The sequence below is a fragment of the Anguilla anguilla genome, chromosome 10, assembly GCF_013347855.1.
Source record: "Anguilla anguilla isolate fAngAng1 chromosome 10, fAngAng1.pri, whole genome shotgun sequence".
NCBI lineage: Eukaryota > Metazoa > Chordata > Actinopteri > Anguilliformes > Anguillidae > Anguilla > Anguilla anguilla.
The window spans coordinates 46,021,832-46,027,253 of NC_049210.1; positions in this window are offsets into that span (position 1 = coordinate 46,021,832).

Below are 5,422 nucleotides of genomic sequence, written 5' to 3' on the forward strand. Positions count from 1 at the left end.
CTACCTGTAGGGTGTTGCTAGTGGGCGTAAAGGACATTTAAACCTGAATGATTAGCATACACATGTGCGGCGCGCAAAATAAATCTTATTCCTGCTTGAGTTTATTACCAGGTGATACACAACCGAAGCATATTTTAGAGGTGCCACTCTTCGAAGGAGCTTGCAAAGGTCACCTGTGGGATTCCTTTAATGCTTACTGGCCTGCAGTCGCAAGTGGGCTACCTGTTTTTTTTGTCCAGTGATCAGTTGGGCGTTGATCGGACACTTGGGGGTGCTAGAACAGTTGATTTGATATAAATATTTGAAATCACTGAAGTCTTGGGTAGGCTACCTGGGTAGCCTATAAATTGTAATGTTTATTTTTAAAATTAAATATTTATTTTTCATTAAAAAAATTTCATAAAATTGAATGTGATGAAATGTTAAGAATTACTGCAATTATATAACAACCTTTGCTGAACAACTGAACACGTGTTTTATGATCAGATTTCCTCTTTTTGTGCATACCAATCAGTCTAATTAAGAAATCACAGAGTTGAATATCGCAACTATCAAAAAGATATTTCCTTAATTCGTAATGATTATGTCACAGGTGTGACATATATTGAAATTAAAATGAACCGTTCAAGGCAATACAATATATGGACCCACAAACATCTATAAGAAGGATAATGAACCTCATGTCATGAGAAATTTCAACAGGAAAAGTTTATTCGTTTTGAAAGACAAGCCACACATTTTAAGAAAACAACACTAGTAAGCTAGCCTGAGCTCAAGTCTGAAATATTCAGAAAAACAAACTACATGTGTCTTTGATCTCTTCTTTTTTCATATTGACACACTAAAAGTTAATATATATTTATAAATATAAAAGTTCCCCAGTTATTTTGCTTTAATTTTTGTAAAATACACAATACAAATCATCCTCACACTAATATGTTAGCTGTTTTTGCCAATTTTAGAAGATATGTCATAAAATGTTACTTGAAACACACAAATTGAAAGAAAAAAATCACATCATGATATATATATTTACATTTACAAAATACAATACATCATACAAAAAAAGAGTAATCACAATGTACCTTCCAACAAATTTAAATAAACATCAAAACGTTTCATCCAAAAGAATAAAGGAAATTAAAATTTTAAAAAAAGAGAAATGAGAGTAAATAAATTACCACTTTGCTTCCACTTTCATCTTCGTATGTACACCACAGACTATGCCTCTGGGGGCCGACCCTGCCAAAGTCTCCCCAGAGGCCCCGAAGCTCTGTGCTTGCATCAGAACGCGCTACAGCAGGTCAAAACCCATTAAGAGGACGGTCAAATGGCACTTCATATATCTATACATACGCTTATCCAATCAAATAAGAGCACAACCAAACAAACACACGGCACTCGGCAAAATAAAACGGTATGAGAATTTTAAACGACAGCGATAGCAGTGTTCTTACTGTCAAAAACCATAAGTTACCGCATTTGTGACCGTATAAAATATCGTAAATGCTACAGCATCTTCTCTGCACACTTGGGGGTTAGAACATAAACTAATCCATTAGTCCAGGCTGTGCGTAGCGGTGAAGCAGAGAATCTTCCGGTAAGGAGCTGGAGGGATTTCCGCTACCCATCCATAACGGGTGATGTCATTAGCAGAGGCCGTCACCCAATCGTCAGTAGTATTATACGGGGGCTTTTCTAAGAGCTCAGAAATAACACAGATAAACCTTGTGTGTATGCGTACTGTCGTACTGTCCTGTGCACCTGCGTCTTGTGCTTTGCATGGTTCTTGCACACCTGTCCGATTTATGGCTGTGCTACAGTAAATGCAAGGAGATCGGTAAACAGTCCCTTATCGAGAGGTGGTCGAAGGCACGGTTGAGTCTGCCTCTCTGCTTGGCCGCTCGCTCCCCTCTACGGGTGTGTGGGGTTTTTTTTTTTTGGTGTCTCTCTGATGCCAGGGCTATGTAAGGGTGGTGAGGGTACAGGAGGGGTTTGGAGATACCAGGTGCGCACGCTCCACCCTAATCCTGGACCAGAAGGCCGGTCTCTGAGTTCACTGTGAAGTCAAAGGCACTGGGATCTCGTGGCAGTGAAACTACCTGTGTGAGAGAACACTGAGAGATGGGCGTTCTGACGAGGAGGAGACCGTCAATCGACACCGGAAAAAAAATAAAAACAAAAATCATTTAAAAAAAAAAAAAAGCGGACAAAACGTGCCTCTGCCTCCCGTTAGCCAGTGGTCCCGGTGAGCCCCGGGATTTGATATGTTAGTGGGAGCGATTTGGACCTGAACGTCTTAATTAGTTTTCTCCTCTGTGGGAAGGAAGGCAGAGGCTCTCTAACTGGCCTGCATAAATTGAGATTTTAGTGCTGGAACAGTCGTTGGCCTTGAAACAAAACAATAAGGCCCAAAATCAACATTTTTTATCATTTCTAATTGTGGAAAAAAAAAAAAAAAAAAAACTTTTAGTAAGGACATTTGTGAAATGTTATGTACAATAAAAAATTAAAAAACAGTGTTAGGCAGTGTATTCAGTGTACAAACGAGGCAGGGATTTTTCCTCTCTTATTTGAAAAGTTGACGTGAGATCACTGATCATAACCTGGAATAATTTCCTAGCTGGCACATTTTCCAAAGAAGTGACAAGGAAAATGATAAAAAAATTTGAGACAAAAACCATCAAATTCTAGCAGCACAAAAAAAGCATGCAAAACCAAAACAGCACTTTTCATCATCTCTAATGCACAAAATCAAGAAAGAATTTAAGAACAAATCAAACACTGTCTGTGAACTATCTGAACTCCTGGCGAGAGAGGGAATGAGCATGAGCGGTTCTACCCGTCCACACGGGACTCCGGGGACTACGAGGAAACCCAGAATTTCATAAGTGCTTTCAGACATCGTTCCCCAGCCAGTCAGAAGTGAGAAAACCATTTCACAGGAAATGCAATGACAGTGTAAAAATAAAGACGCATGCTCCAAATTTATGTCTGAACTCAAGAAGTGCATCTAAAATCCTACAGATTAAATATGCCATAAATATAAATAAATTACATTTTAAAACACTACGGACGGTTTTTTGAAAACCGACAGTTAAAATGTATAGTAAAGAATTAATCAAGTAGTACTTAAAAGGAACAACAAGCTGCCATTTATTTTCAAATTTCAATGCATTCCTTTGCTATGTTCTTCACTAAATGAGGACTAGTGACAGGTAAAGTGTGAAGTTAGACTCCCGCTTAGTCGGGGTTGCTGGTTGGAGAGCCGCAAAGATCCAGTGCTCACAAACACACCCTCAGGGCACACCTCTACCAGCCTGCCAGTCCTTCACCATCTTTCAGCCTCACCGTCAAGTTTTTTTTCCCTCACTGGAGAAAATTTTCCACAAATTTCCACAAAGAGTTTCAGCAGTGACAGCGTGTTTAAAACTGTGCCTGAAAGACTGCTCTAAGCGACGTGCTATTTTGGTACAAAACTCCCATGATGCTTTGCAGGATTGGGCGGGGCACCCACTGAGGCGGCAGGACGACGCCCCCCTTGGGCGGAGCCACTACAGACCCAGAGGTGGACGGCAGGCCCCTCCCCTGATTGGAGCACCTGCAGCCCCTCCCCTTTTCACAGTCAATCAACGAATCACAGCAGAGCTATTCAAGATAAACCACAGGGTGACCATCAGAGCAAGCAAACATTAAAAAAAAACAAACAAAAAAAAACACTTGAGAAGAAACAAACAAACCAAAAAAATATAGATATATTTATAAAGTACAGTATAATAGCAAATGTACTGTATAATTGAAAATATCAACTTTTGGTCCACTATATACATATACAGAGTGTAGAAACAGGAGTAAGGACGAATGAGGACTGAACTTTAGAGAATAGCTGACGTTCATTTTTCGACGGAAACGAGAGAGAGAGGATAATCAGAGAAAGCAGGGGTTTGGTCACCGTGAGGCTGGGAGAGAGGGGGCGGGGCACGGGACGCACAGACCCCGCCCCCTTAACGGCAGTCGCCAGCTCTGAGCTGCAAACGCACACGGCGCTGAACAGAACGCCAGGCGAAAAGCAGGGAACGTGTCTGTTTTTGGGGGGGGGGGGGGGGGCGCAATTGTAGAAACCAAACTTTTTCTCCTTTTCCAAAAATGCCATCGCTAATATTCTCAGGAAGAGGGTGGGGGAGGGTGGGGGGGTGCTGGTGGGGGAGGGGGGGGGGGTGGGGATGGGGGTGCAGAGTAAGGTGATTGCGCTTCAGAGAAACGAGTGGAACGATGTGAAATAAAAGTCTGCAGCTGTTTTAAGGCACTATGAAGACGCTGAGGTACATAAGTCCCTGACATTCACTCTGTGTCGCGACGCAGCACCGTCGCGACAGGAGACAGGGCGTCACGACGGCACAGGCAGGTCGCCTCCTACCTGCTTCTACTTGTTTTTTTTTTTTGGTCCAATCAGAACAGAACAAACCTGACTCTTCACGTTAAATGAAACGACGATAACACAACATGCTTTCGTGTATAGTACAGAGAAAAAAAAAAGATCCAATAGCACGATGCTTTTATGCAGCTATTCAGGGATACCTGGCTCAACAAGCACAATGTTTTTTTTTTTTTGTTGTTTTTTTTTGTTTGTTTTTTTTCCGCTCAGAGAAAGCTACAACAGCTGACTGGTCAGCATGGTGACAGACACTCAGGTAACGGATCAAGATGTCACCAACGCTCCGACTGTCTCACTACATTCTAAAGTTGCCCAGTAGTCCTATCGTCGAACCTTTAAAAATGATGCTAAACGTCATAATTTACCTAACTAACTAATCTGAGGTAAAAATATCGAATAAAACTATGATGCAGTCTTTCAGAGCAAAAATTTCTCGTCGCCTGTTCGCTAGTCTAACCTATAACCTATGGAACACTAAGCAACTCGGTTTCCATGACAATTGTTGCTCTGAACACAGAAGGGCACGTTAGCAACTGGTCTGCAGTGGCTCTGTTGGGTTGGTTACGTGTTCTTTAGCGGTCAAGGACAAAAACATGATTCGCTGAAATGAGGGACGTCACGGAGACAGTCAGATCGCATCCCTCTTCCTGATCCAGCTTCTCTTGGGTCAACGGTAATCCTCCCCCCCCCTTCCCTCCCACACCTCCACCCCCCTCCCTCCTCACCCCTCCCCCTCCCACAAGCAAAGCTACAGCTACCACAGGACCCATGTACCAAAAACAGCCTCCTGTCCGCCCTCTTGCCACCGCTGCCGATGCCCTCGCCCGCTCAAACTCGCCCCGCCGGGGCAGTCCGTGCCACTCTTAGCGTTGGGGTTTTGGTTTATCTTTGTACGGAATGTTAGCCGTTTTTCTCCGGCGAGAACCTGGTGGAGCGGGGACGGCCACAGGCAGGTGGGCGACAGGGGGGGGGGGGACTCCGGGGGAG